Raw genomic sequence first — 15,518 nt, forward strand, 5'->3', positions numbered from 1 at the left:
ATATTTCAATATAAATATATAATAAAGAATCATAATCACAAAAGAAAGAATATTTTTCATATCAATGTCATTCAAAATGTTACTTATACAAGAATTACAATCACAAAAGAAGAAACATGTCTAATATTCAAATAAAATTTATCTCAATACAAATAAACTTCATTTACAACTAATGAACAATAGTCAAAAGACTAGAAACTTGTGATGGTGGTTCATGCCATGTAGGATTGCAAGTAATTATTGTCAACCCAAGCCCCATCACAATCTTCAACTTGTAGAATTTCATTGGACTCCTCTTTCTCACTTATTGATTCTTCCATGTCAACCTTTTCCAACATTGTTGATCATCAATTCCATAATAAATCCAGTCTTCCTACACCAGCTCCATCAAAAAGTCCAATCTTTCCACCCCTTTGATAAGGCACCAGGAGAACTCGACTTATAAAAAATGCACATGAATACTCATTTTCGTTGGATTAGGAGTCTCCAATACGGAAGCTGAAAAATGCACATATGAAAATACTCACCCTTGTTTTATCTCGTATAACAAACAGTAGAGTAGTCTTACGAGGACTAAACCGTCTCAGCATCACCTGTCATGATGTAAACGAAAGCAACGAAGCAAAACTCAAATTAAAAGTATATGTAAAAAAGTTATTGTAAGATTCAATTTGTTCAGGGGAATATGGTTTGGTTGAAGCAGTAATTCGCCAGCTCCTGCTCTGCAAGCAAGTACGTGCTGAATTCAAGAGTAAAGCCAACAAGTAGGAAATTAATGGGTAATTATGAAGAATATTTTACCATTTTTTATTAACTATTAGCTAGGCCACAGTCACTGCAGCTGTTCTGGTTATGAAACTCATTGGCTGATGCCTTCATGTATTCGTCAGTTAAATTTACATCAGAGTTCATAAATTTGAACCATAATGATGAAAAAGATGCACGTAAGGAGGAGACTTAATTTTTTTTAGACTTACTCAAGTGGGGATTTGAAAACAAAGAAGCATGCACCAATTGCCAAGTAGGACAGCAAGGGAACAAGCCCCTTTAAGTAATGTGAAGTTCCATCCTGTAAAAGTACCATTAGTTGAGTCTTGCAAGAAGAATTTTGGTTGAATCTTAGCATTTCAAAATAACTGAAAAACAACAACAGAAGTTAGTGTAACTAACAAGCATACCCCAACGGTTACTTGTAACGTGAATGCTATTACTAGTATTGCCATGATCAATGAGCCAGTTTCTAACAGATTAAGATCAAGATCCATCTTGATTCCCGTTATCCAAGCCACCATAACACATAATGGAACCTTAAAAGGGCAAATTAGCATATTGTAAGCTATTCTTTAACGTATACACAACATTTCATTTCAAAGCTACATAAAACTAAATCCTTACAACAAACATGGAGATCTGGGTTGCTGAACCAAGGGAAACACCAAGAGTAATATCCTGTGCGAGTTCAACAATTAAACTTTAGTTACTCATACAATTACATAGTTAAACTATACAATGTGAGTAAAGACTCTACCAGCTTGTTCTTGAAAGCGAAGATAATGGCACCAGCATGTTCTGCTGCATTTCCAACTATTGGAAGCAAGATGATGCTAATAAAGTTCACAGATAGTCCCCATGAATGTAAAACCGCCTAAATGGATAGTTGCAAGCCAAAATGCATCATCGATGGAGGTTTGAATGATTAAAGCTAAATGTAAACATATTACTCAATGATGTTTGAATTGAAGCTTTCAACAAAGAAAACACACTATGATTAAGGCTACTGGTTGGTCAAGTTAGGTAGGATAGGATTTATATATTTTTGAAATTAAGCAATACAGATCATGAGAGATCAAAAATATACCTCAATGGTTTCTACAACATACTCAGAAAACAAGGAAATCATAATGGCCATGGCTGCCAACCAAACCATCGCGCTTGCAAATCCAATCACTGGCTTATCTTCAGTTACCACATCATCATTGACGTCGTCTTCTTTCTCCTGCATTTATTCACCGAAATTAAGAGAATAAAGTTCATCACTTTTATTTTGGACGAAATTCTACACTTGTAAAGATTGTGTTTCTAATTTAATTGTTGCATTTCCATTCACTAATTCTACTAATTCACTCTTTATTCTTTCACCTCTTGTGATTTAAAAAGTCGGCGATGGGTCTTTAGCTGGAAGAAGAGGTAAGCAAGATAGCCAAGGAGCATGATGATGATGCAAGCTCTCGATAAGGCCAAGATCATGGATATATGAAGCTGTTCTGTCCACCGTTTTGTCACCTGAGTTGATAGGATATCTGAGCAACAACATCAGGATGTGGCAAAGTGCACCGAAGAGTAGAAGACCAGTGTTCACATCAACTTGCTTCTCCAGAATTAATGGAAAAGATTAATTCGTTATAATCATGTCCAACTAAATAGCAGCTAATCAATCTGTGATAGCTTACTCGTTCGAAGAGTTGTTCCATGCGTAGGTTGGCCAGGTCACCAAAGAAAAGAGAGGTCCCGAGGACCAATAAAAGATTGGACAAGATGGATCCAACCAAGGAACACTTGACCACCTCAATCTTCCTTTTTTGCAAGGCAAAAAGAGCTATAATAAGCTCTGTGACATTCCCACATGTAGCATTGAATAGTCCACCGACTGTAGCATAAGAACCGCAGCTTATACAAATTCAGTGACAAACATCAAAAAAAAGGAGTAAGAAATAATTAAACAAGAAGAACTACGTGTGTGCTCACCAGTTGGACCAGTATAAAAGGCAATCTGTCTACCAACGCCAATCAAGAAAGAAAAGGTTATTACGGATCGAGTAAACATTATAGAACAGTTTATAATACTACAGGAAAAGATAAAGATCAGAAACGAAGTGAGAATATACTCTGTGAGAAAGCTGACTCGCTCAGCAAGTGGAGTGAGGCCAAGCAAACAGCCCTTCCTGTTTCTCAAACAGTCAAAATAATAGTTTATCAGTGCTAAACAATAACTCCTTGACGTCTTAACAGCCACCGACCATGTCTTATTCAAACTCCAGCAGCAAAACAATTAAAAATTACAGAGGGGAATTTCAACAAACACATGCCAAGCACATCAGCTAAAAAGGATTTATCGATCAATTAAAGAAACATACACGTCCGAAATGGAAGTAGTTGGCGGCGACGGCGAGAGGGATGGCAGGGAAGAGGATGAAGATCTTGGTGCCGAGGAATATCTCCTGCAGGTTGGCGAGCAAGTCCCTGACCAGTCCCCAGCGCACCTTCGACACCAGAGACAAGTCTGACTTTTTCCGCAGCGACTACGATGACATGTTGTGCGCCGTGCACCACCCATGCTGCACCTCCTCCTTCTCCTTCTCCTTCTCCTTCCCCCGGCCGTCGCCATCTAATTTAAAAGTATATGTAAAAAAGTTATTGTAACCCACACCGAACCTTGGCTCTTCTTTCGTTGCATACTAGTATGCAGGAAACAACTGCCGAGAAACAAAGCGACCATTTTATCCCAGTAAACATCAAAGTTTATGCCAAAAAGATGCAGATTTTAATTTATTTTTCATCGATTAGGTACCTCACGTTTTAAGTACACCCTGGCCAGAAAGCACCCAAACTCCTCCACAATGATGACGAGTTCGTGTTTGGAGATCTCGACTACAACATCCTCATCAAGAAGCAGGTAAGATGAAACCCTAATGAGTAAACAGAGAAAAGAGGTGAAGGGAGACATGAACCTGATGACACTTCCACCGGACAAAAGAGAGAGCATCGACCATGCCCTAGACACAGTCAAGCTAGCAAACAAGGTTCGGCGAGTTCCCATCATTGGCGCGTGTTCCGGTGAACAAACTCATCACCTTCCTCCACCTCCTCTCCACTTAAAAATTTGTGGAGAGGGGTTCACCGGAGAGGGGTTGAATGAAGATGCTTAGGTTTTTGGCAGCAGGAGCGTGAAGAGATCGTATGGAGAGAGGGAAATAAAAACGGATAAGAAGGGTTCAGGAAGGCTAAGGTGGAAAACGCGGCGCCAAAAATTTTTCAGAGAGAGGAAAAAACACCGAAAGAATAAAGTCAAAGACAACGGTTTACAAAACTGTTGTCGTAACCCCTAAAAAAGCGCTTAAAGACAACGGTTTTGGATAACCGTTGTAAAATGCGTTGTTGATTTAAAAAAAAATTGCTCAACGACAACGGTTTTCACAAAACTGTTGTCTTTTGTATTTTATGACAGCTCAAAGACAACGGTTTTATCTAAAATCATTATCTTTTACCAAATTTACAACAATTTCTTCTAAAACCGTTGTCTTTGTGGTGTTGTCGTTTAACATTTTTGTGTTGGTTGCTACTCGGAAAACCTAATGGTTCCACTGTACAAAAATTTTGTACAAAGATCTGAACCTTTTTCTAGCTATCATGTGTTCTTTTAAATTAAACTTGGATCGCCTGCGGAAATTAACACATTTGATCCAAAGTTTAATCTATTTGTTCTTTTAGGTTTAGACTCGGATCTCCTGCGGAACTTAACACGTTCGATCCAAATCACCTAAGTTATTAATTTCATTAAATATTAGTTTCCAAAATTGGCTTCCAGTTCTGACGTGGTGAGGCACATGGCCTTCTTGGATATGGGAGCAACCACCACCGACTAGACAAAGCCTTTTAAGGAAAGCTAATATTTAATTTCCTTAAATAACTTTAGGTCAACCGAAAAGAACAATCAAATGACAAGGAAAAGAAAAACATAAGAACACTACATCGAAAACAAATTCGAAATACTAGAATCGTAAGCCTCTTGTATTTGGTATTATTTCCAAAAATAACTAATATGATGCGGAAAAGAAAAATACTAGTTATACATTTTAGAAAGACCTCTTGATCTTCTACCGTATTCCTCTTCTAACCTCGGACGTTGTGTGGGCAACGATCTTTCGAGATGAGAAACCACCAATACACCTTCTTCTCCTCCTTGCAAGGTTCGGCCAAGTCAATAGCTCCTCCAAGGATGAAGAGAAAACACCACCAATGCTCCAAGGGATAAAGCGTTCTCTCCTTCTTCTCCAAGCTTGAATCCGGCCACCACTTGATCTCCTAGAGGAAGAGAAGGTTCGGCCACACCAAGGAGAAGAGAGAACTTGAAGGGGCCGGCCACATCAAGGAAGAAGAGAGGGAGAAGAATAATAAAAGTTGTGTGTCATGAAGGCACTCCAACCCCCTCTTTTATATTCCTTAGTTTTGGCAAATAAGGAAATTTAATTATAATAAAATTTCCTTAACTTTCCTTGACATGAATTAATTGAGAAAAATAAAATAAAATTTCTCAATTAACCTTGTAATGGCCGGCCACCTCATGGAGATCAAACACGACAATTTTTAATTAATAATTAAAAATTTCTTATTTGTCTTAGGAAATTTTAAAAAATAAAATTTCCCTTTAAAATCCCTTCATGGTTGATAAAAAGAAATTTCTATAATTTTAATTTTTCAACATGTGAATAATTTACAAAGAGAAAAAATAAAATATCTTTCCAATCTACAAATAAGGAAAGAGATCTAATATCTTTCTTTAATCTTTTGTAGATCCTTTAAAAAGAGATATTTTAATTTTTAATCTCTCCAATTAAATTATATATTTCACATAAGAAAAATTTAAAATTAAAATTCTTTTAAATTTAATGGGGGCCGGCCACCTAAGCTTGGGTTCAAGCTAGGGCCGACCACCCATGAACCAAGGCTTGGCCGGCCCTAGCTTGAACTACAAGCTAGCTTGGTCGACCCCTATATCATGGGTACGAAGGTGGATATAGGTGGGTATAGTACTCTATAAATAAGAGGCTACGATAGGGACCGAGAGGAGGAATTGGTTTTGGTCTCCCGATAAAATTAAGCATCCCGTGTTCGCCCCGAACACACAACTTAATTTTATCAATAATAATTCATTCCACTAGAGAACTATTATTGAACTACCGCACCAATCCCAAATTACATTTTTTGGCTCCTTCTTATTATGAGTGTGTTAGTCTCCCTGTGTTTAAGATGTCGAATGTCCACTAATTAAGTGAGTTACTGACAATTCATTTAATTAATATCTTAATCCAAGAATAGTATCACTCAACCTTATCATCATGTCTGACTGAGTCCACCTGCACGGTTTAACATGACAATCCTTATGAGCTCATCTTGGGGACATTATCAACCTAGATTCCTAGGACACAGTTTCCTTCTATAATCAACAACATACACTATAAGTGATATCATTTCCCAACTTATCGGGCTTATTGATTTATAGAACTAAATCTCACCCATTGATAAATTAAAGAAATAAACATCAAATATATGTGCTTGTTATTATATTAGGATTAAGAGCACACACTTCCATAATAACTGAGGTCTTTGTTTCTTTATAAAGTCAGTATAAAAGAAACGACCTCTAATGGTCCTACTCAATACACTCTAAGTGTACTAGTGTAATTATTTTGTTAAGATAAACTAATTCTTAATTACACTATGACCTTCCAATGGTTTGTTCCTTTCCATTTTGGTCGTGAGCTACTGTTTATAATTTATAAGGTACTAATAACATTATCTTTTGTATGTGACACCACATACTATGTTATCTACAATATAAATTAATTGAACAACTACAAACAAATGTAGATAATTTGACCAAATGTGATTCTTTATTTATAATAAATGTTTACAAAAGCTTAGGCTTTTAGTATACACTCTAACATTTTGTTGTAGTGTTTGTTTTAAAAATATATATATAATTGCCTTCTTTAGTTTGTTTTATTTGTAAGTGTGAGAAGAAATTAAGTTTACCTGCTAGACTCATTTCAAATTCACTTTCCATCAATTTGATAAACTCTTTTAAGAATTTTGTGTTGGTTTAGCCAAAGATTATGTCATCTACATAGATTTATACTATAAAGATGTCTTTTTCTAGGATTTTAATAAATAGGGTTGAATCGATTTGTCCTTGGTGATATTAATTAAGTAGGTTAACAACCTTACGTACTAAGCTTAGGTGCTTATTTTAATCCATATAGGGCATTTTTTAATCTAAAAATATGATTTGGATGATCTAGATCCTCAAGTGGCTGACTTACATAGACTTCTTTAATGAATCCGATAAGAAATACAGACTTTATGTCCATTTGATATTATGTAAATCCTTTATGTGTTGCATAGGTTAGTAACATCCTAACAGAGTCAAGTCTAGATACAGGTGCATATGTTTCATTATAGTCTAGTCCTTTCTAAATCCCTTAGCTACCAATCAGGCTTTATTCCAAATAATTTCTCCTTTATCATCCAATTTATTCCTAAAGACCCATTTAGTGTTAATGACTGATTTATTGTTTGGCACATGTACTAAGTCTCACACTTGATTTCTTTCAAATTGGACTAGTCTTTCTTGCATTGCTATAATCCAATCAGGTCAAGTAAGGCTTCTTCTATGGTCTTTGGTACAAATTTTGATATTAATGCTATTTTACTTAAGTTTCTATATGATGATCGAGTTCAAAATTCTAAATTTGGGTCACCCAAAATTTGATCAACTGGTGATTAGATCTTAACATAAGTGTTCTTATGTTAGGATTAATACTTGGTACTTTGGGTTTGATTGCGCCTGATTCAGTTCTATGTTCATCATCTTCTAAATTGTAAATGTTTAATTCATTATTCAAATTAATTTAATTAGGTTGAAGAGAGTTATTTTCTTCATCAAACATAATATTAGTTGATTATTCAACTTTCAAGGTATTTTTATTATACACTCTATAGGCTATACGAGTTGTGGAATAACCTAGAAAGATTTCATTTATTGATTTAGATGTAAATTTTTCTATGTGGTCCTTAGTATTTAATATATGTAACTTGCATCCAAATAATCTTAAGTAATTTAAGTTGGGTATTTTATTGTAATAAATTTCATGAGGATTTTATTATAAAATTTAATGATTAGAATTCTATTTTGGATGTAGCAGGCTGTGCTTATTACTTTAGTTCAAAATTGATTAGATAGGTTGTATTCATTTACCTTGGTTCAAGTTGCTTCTTGTAATGTCTTATTTTTTTCCACTATTTTATTTTATTGATGGGTTCTAGGGCATGAAAATTTATAATGGTAACTATTAGTTTGGCAAAATTAAGTAAACCTATGATTTTTAAATTCCCCTCCATGATCACTTCTTATTCTTTTAATTTTAACATTTTTTTAATTCTATATTAAATTATTAAAATTTTCATCTTTGGTTTTTAAAAATTTTACTCATATGAACCTTGAGTAGTCATCAATTATTACTAAGAAATATTAGTTTCTGCTTAGTGACTTAGCCTCGTGAGAATCTATCAAGACTAAGTGTAGGAGTTCAAGTATTGAGTTAGTCTGATTTACATTAGTTGATTTGTGAGTTGATTTGGTCTATTTTATTTGTTGACAAACATTATATATTGTATTTTTTGTAATTTTTTAATTTTAGTAGACCTCTAACTAACCCATTTTGAGTCATTTTTGAAATGTCTTATGTGAGTGTGACTCAGTTTCTTGTCCTACAACTTAGTTTCCTCTTGCGGTGTTTTTAAACAATTAAGTGAGGAGTTTGGTAGATTAATTGTATAGATATTATTTTTCCTAATTCCCTTAAGTGTTATTTTAAAATTTTTAATATTTTAATTAAGCATTCTAAATTTGAAAAAGTTACTACATAACCAGAGTCATATAGTTGATTAATACTAAGCAAGTTGAACTCAAATTTATCTGCTAACAGGATTTTATGAGTGAAATTTGAATTTAATTCAATATTACATGTTCTAATTACCTCAATTGCAACTAATTCTAGATTCTTGAGTTTTAGTTTGGTAGAGGTCTGAGGTTCGAATCTCGATAAAGCCGAGGCAAATACATTCCTTATGTGCTAGTTACTATTCCAAAGACTAGTAGCCGCCCGTGATTTACCTCCTCCGTGTTGGCCTTGGGACGGGTTGGCGAGGGCGCTGGGGGCGAGCGTATTCTCCTTTTGCCACAATTGAGTTTTAGTTTGGTAAACTTTAATCTATCTCTAGCCATATGTCTTGAGCACCCACATCTAACATCCATTGGTCTAAATATTTATATTCCTATACATAAAATATTTGATTAGGATCTGACTTATAGGGATTTTAAGATAGGTTGATTAATTTCAACTACTTATTTTTTATCACACCCATTCTAAATTATCAAATATGTTAGTCCTATGAGTTCTTTGTGAGATGGGTTTTCATTAATTATTTTAACTATGAAGTTAAGATTATTTAATTAAGTTTTTAATTTATTAATTAAGTTTTAATTTTGGAATTAATAAGGTGTGTTTAAATTAATTTAGGTTTAATTGAATTTCTTAGTTAGGTTAAAATTAAGTTACATCAGGTTTGTTAAAGTTAACTTTAAGTTAAAGTTAAAATATTAATTATTTTTCGAATTAGTTAATTTATTTAATTAATTAATTAATGAAATTAGGTTGATTAATAATTAATTTTTAAATTATAAAATTGCTCAACTAAACTTTAGGTTAAGTTTAAATTTAATTGATTGAGATAAGTAATAATTAGATTAATTAAGATTGAGTTCATTAAGTATAATTGAAAATTTTTAATTAAGTTTGATTAAATTGATTAATTGAGTGAATTAGATTAATTAATTTTTAATTTATCCCTTTACTTAAGTTAGTTTAAATTTTAAATTATTTATTTAGGTTAGGTTTAAGTTAAACTAAGTTGAATTTATGAATTAAATTTAATTATTTATGTTAGGTTTTATTAATCAAGTTTATTTAATTGATTTTAAATTAATTAGGTTTTAAATTTAATTTAAGTTGGTTTTGGATTAAATTTAAGTCTAAGGATATTAAGTAAAATTATAAATTTTATTTAAGTTCCTAATTAAGTAAATCGATTAATTTAAGTGATTTAGTTTAATTAAATGACTTTCGATTTCATTAAGTTTTAATTAAATGAATTGATGAGAGGTTAATAATTTTAGGATTTTTATTATTAATTAAGTTGAATTAATTAATTATTTAACTAATTAAGATTGAGTTAGATTAATAAATTTAGTTAAATTGATTAATTGAATTAGATTAATAAATTTAGTTAAATTGATTAATTCAGTGAATTAGATTGATTAAACTAATTTTAATTAAGTCTTAAATCTATTTCACCCATTTCTAAATTTTTAATCAGGGAACCTTATAGATTTTGTGAGATAGTTGTCAATTTTATCTTTGTTAATTTAGTTTGATTTCTAAGGATTGTTTGACTTTGTATTAGATTCAAGTTTAAATGTTAACTAACTAAGTGCACATTTTAGGTTTCAACTTCTAGGATGTGGTAAGGCACAAGGGACTTCTTGGATATCGGAGCAACAATCACTTTCTAAGACAAGCTTGATTCATGAAATTGGACACTTAGCTAATCAATTGAGAAATCCTGATCTAACTAGTCTAAGATGTGGCAAGGTAGCTTCAGTTAATTCCACTTAGCTAAGTGAACCAAGTAGAGTACTCCTTATCCTACCTAACTACGTAGACCAAACTTTCCTAACATACTATCATCTCGCCCTCCCCTAGTACTATGTTGGAAAAGTATCAAACAAGCCTAAGTTCTTATCTAGCAAGTTTAAGTTAAGCAGATAATAAAATAAAACTGCAACACAACCAAGCAATCAAGGTGATTCCTTTTTCAGCATGGTGTGTATTATTCTGCTCATGTAATTCAAATTTAGAAAAGATCCTTAGATCTTGAAACCTTTTAAGTATCTACCATAGACGCCCATAAGGTATTCCAAGGAAATGCATTAAGAATATACATTATAATATCGTGATTCTCCACTTGTTCTCTAATTGAGTGAAGCCCGTTAAGTAGATCTTGAATTCAGGAGTGTAGTTGGCTTGCTGATTTTCCTTCTTATATTTTAATGTTATATAATTTATTTAATATATAGTCTCATTTACTTAACTTAATGTCGGAAGTACCTTCATGTAGCTCGATCACTTTCTCCCAAAGGTCTTTGGTGCCCCATCTGGTTTAGCTCTTCTTTGGTTAAGACACATTGTAAGGTTTGAGTTGCCTTAGTGTCAACCTTGATCTTCCTTTTTGTTGGTTTATCTCATATGTCGCAAGTGAGGGGTACTCCATCTTCGGTGGGGATGGTGAATCCTATAAGTACTATGGGTTAGTTTTGATGTAATCAACAGAGTTAAGTTAGGCTCTGCGATTTTTATCTCTTATGTTCATAAGTGTGCAAGGACTTATGAACACAAGAAGTCGAGTGAAAGATGCAACGAGTAAGAAAGATAGCATGAGAAAGAAGTCGATGGATTTGGTACATCTGAGGGACGAGGAGCTACGGAAGAGTACATCGAAAGACGAAAAAGATGCATGCAACACTTCAGAGGGACAAGAAATTGAGGAGGAAGACTGCTCGAGGAGAATGACAGAGTTGGGTTCAAGTGAGCTTAACTCTAGATGGCTAGAGAATCACCCAAGCGATCGGACGAGTCAACTTCTGAGTTGACTCGGTCCAGGCACCCGGATCAGGTCCAGGTGCCCGGACTTCAAGCTCTCAGACCAGGTCTAGGCACCTGGACTATTCCGCCATGTTAGGGAATTGTTGCAGCAAAGAGGATTATCACAAGGTCCACGTTAACTGACTTTAGGCGGTCAGACCGAGTCCAGGTGCCCAGCAAGCAAAGATCCATTGAAAAGAAGCTATTGCGGAGTGGATCGAGTTGACCACGTCCAGGTGCTCGGACTAGGTCCAGGTGCCCAGGAGGTGCCACGTCATCCAACGACTAACTTTGACCAGTGAGCTATAAATAGAGCCTTGATGCTCAAAGTAAAAAATATTGGATTTTGAGGGATGTCTTAAGGTAATCGCCTTATGATTTTTAATATTTATTTGATAAATATAGATTCACTATTAGGATGCACATTTTTTATGTATACGATTAGATCTTAAACTCACATACTGAATGTTCGTAATATGATTCATAGCATAAGAGAACTTGTGATTGGATCACAACTTGTGAGTATCTCTACATGTGGAATTATGAATGTATTGGAATATTCCCTAGTTGATGAATTAATGACTTTGAACATCATCGATTTTGATAGACTAGCACGGGTTATACTCCTTGGTTCGGCCAAACAACTATTTTCTCATAGGCTGAAGACATTAGGATGTCGAGAGTTAAACATGGATGCTAGTTATGGTAACTAGTTCATTGGAGTGACCTGCTGTAAGACTTCATATGCTTCTCTACATATATAGATATATCAATGAAGCTCTTACTACAGCTCGAGTGCAACTTTCCTTCAACTTGAGGTATATAAGCCACCTTGGTCGTGGATGCTTATACTTTGACATCTTAAGCAAGCATCTCATTGAGGTGTGGACCCGGGATAATTGGGTATAAGTTGAAGTGTCTGAAGGTGTTTAGATAGCCCACAGAGGATTCACCGCTCCTTGCGAGGAGACATATATGGCCACTCATTAGGATTATTACTCAAAGTCTTTAGCCAAAACATCACATGTTAAGAGTATGAGACTCTTAGACACATGTCGGAGTAATTTGAATCTGCAGAATGAGGAAGTATTACTTGGGCTAAGTATGACGTAGTTAGCCGAGTGGGAACTAACACATAGACCATATCCTGAAACAAGTGGGTATAAGAATAGTGCAAGGAACATGGCACGACTTGCTATAGTTGCTGAAAGGTTTGGAAGTGGTTCCAAGATCAACCTATGATTTTTCAATTAATTGGAGATCATGATGTACTATTAGGTGCCACTCATGATCGTTCCATAATTAATGGTTAATTATGGACGACCAACATAACCAGGAACCTATAAGGTCACACGCACTACGAGTTTATCCAAGAGACATAAAATGAGTTTGGGAATTGGATTCTCAGATCGAGAGAGATTAAGTCTAGTTGGATTAGATGAAAGGAAAATATGGAATCAGAGTGATGCAATAGAAGCACGGATGAGTCACGTCTTTTGAAAACGAGTTGAACTCTCTTTGGTTTAATTATAAACCAAATTAGTTTCGTTTAATTAAAAAGGGCTCTTGGTTTTGAACCAAGACGATTTGGTCTTGAACCAAACTTGAGGCTATTGGTTTGAATTGTGAGTTTGAATTTGATCTAAATCTAATAAGAGGTATATATATATATTTATATAAATAAGAAAGAAAGAACAAAACGTAAGTTTTTTTCTCTCTGTTTCCTCTCTCTCGCTTCTCTTCTTCTTTGGTCGAAAACGAACAATGGCTTTCATTTTCACGTCGCCGACCACGAGAAGCTTTGGCTTCTAGTCTCCTGCGTGCCCAGCCCCTCCGAAAAGTCCCGACGCCAGGAAACATATGTCCCGACACCAGCTGAAGTCGTAGGGGTCGCCCAAACAGCAAGAGGCACTGCCGGCTGTGATGTTGGCTACACTCTTACTGCTAGCTACACCGCCGAAAGTAGTAAGATTCGCCCCGAACAGGAGTGCATGCTGTTGTCCGCGTTGTACCGTCGGACAACCCTTGATCCGCCGCCGGAAGCACTGTTCCGACCACTAGCGGAGCTAGCCCGGGTGATCTACCCGGGCTGTAGCCCATGAGTGCCAACGCTACCCGGGCTAACCTCCTCTTTCTCTTTCATTTTCCCCTTATTTTCTATCGTCAGTTTGAGTTTTCTCTCTTTTCACCTCTACTGGGCTCCTGGGCTATAGCCCGGGTAGGGATGTGCCTGGCTCCGCCCTTGGTTTCGACGGTAATAGTTGCTGCCAGAATCATGCTGGCATCGGAGGTGCTGTCCCTTGAGGGAAACGAGGTTTCACCCCCCAAACAGCGACAACAAAGATTGTTGTCACCGGTTGATTTGTATCATTTGGTTGCAATTGTTGCTGGGTACAAATCAGACCATGATTTCTCTCGGATCGAACCATCTCCCGCCTTTGGCTAGTACCGAAGAGGCGACACAACTTGGACTTATTGAAGTCATCTCAAAGATAGCTTAGTGTGGATACTGATAGGATCGAGTAGTGCGATAGAGGGGGGGGGGGGGGGAATATCGCTTCTTTTTAAAACTATTCTTTTCTTTTTAAGTCAGAATCGTGCAGCGAAAAATAAGAAAGGAGACACAATCGTTTACTTCGTTCGGAGCCTAGCTCGACTCCTACTCAAAGGCCCGCGGTCCTTGACCGCACCGATGGGCAAAACACTATAATCCTTCTTTCCGAACTCCTCGGAAAGAAGTGAATCGTACAAGTACAGATATGTAAGATAGTAACACTTCTACTATCTTACAGAATTAAAGTGCAGTACAAAAATAAAGCTATACCGACAATTGCAGAATTTAAGTCGTAGCTCGGTCGGCAATCGGATGAAGTCGCTTGCAAATTTGATGAAGACTTGTAGCGTGGATAGATTGCAAACGAGCACAAGAGTTGATCAGAAAAGTTGTTACTGGCCTCTGACCTCGAGCCTTTATTTATAGGTGCACTGAGGTTCGGTCGACCGATCCCTCTGTTCGGTCGACCGAACCAGCTCCGATCACCCACAACTGGAGTCTGACGCTGGCTCGTAAATTCTACATTAACTGGCCTTCAATGGTTCGATCGACCGAACCCTTTTATCGGTCGACTGAACAAGGTTTTTCCTTGTTCGCTGAAATCTACCGAGATCACCATTTAATGCTGATTAAATGCTGATTGGATCGGTCGACCGATCCCCAGGTTCGGTCGATCGATCAGCTTCTATTTCCTTTGCTGCAGATCGGTGCTGACATAACTGATCTGTGCTGAGTCAACTTGGTTCGGTCGACCGATCCGGCTATACCTGCAACACAGAGTTAAGCAAAGTATCCCTGCAACACAAAGGTTAGAACAGTAATATATAATGCATGAGTAGTATAAAGACAGTAGGACTGTCTTGATCTCAACTTGGAAACCTTCCCGGTTTCTTCAATTGGATCAGCGACCTTAGGTTGTTCCCTTTGGGAACCCGACCTCACTGTCGCTCCTCCAGTTGTTTACCTCAACTTACCTGCCAAACATGCTCTTCCAGACATGTTTGGACTTTTGCTTGCTCAGTGTCTGATCGCCTGATCCACTAAGACTTTTCCTGCAATACCATATTAGCCAACAACAATAATAGTAATACAGAAAATAATAGTAAATCTAAACCTAGATTTACCGAGATCCGCTGGTCTGGTCGACTGCCCGCGGTCGACCGAAAACCATCCGATCAACCTTTCTTGGAGTTCACTCCTCCAAGACTTCTCGTTACCTAAGGTTACCATCGCTTAGGATTTTCTCCACTTGGCTTCACTCACCAAGACTCAGTATTCGGCTACCCAGGGATCAAGTCCTCCAGACCTATCCACCTGGCTTCCACGACGTACCGAGATTTCCCTTACCTAGCCTACAACTAGTGTAACGACCACCCTTCTTACTACTACTACACTCTAAGGATGACCGTTACTTAACTACTAAC

At 36.2% G+C, this 15,518-nt stretch overlaps 1 pseudogene; it reads right to left on the minus strand.

Moving 5' to 3' along the window:
- Positions 1-211: 211 nt before the first annotated feature.
- On the minus strand, positions 212-3,939 carry LOC121996233 (annotated as a pseudogene).
- Between the last annotated feature and the right edge of the window lie 11,579 nt (positions 3,940-15,518).

This window comes from Zingiber officinale, chromosome 6A (genome assembly GCF_018446385.1).
Source record: "Zingiber officinale cultivar Zhangliang chromosome 6A, Zo_v1.1, whole genome shotgun sequence".
Lineage (NCBI taxonomy): Eukaryota > Viridiplantae > Streptophyta > Magnoliopsida > Zingiberales > Zingiberaceae > Zingiber > Zingiber officinale.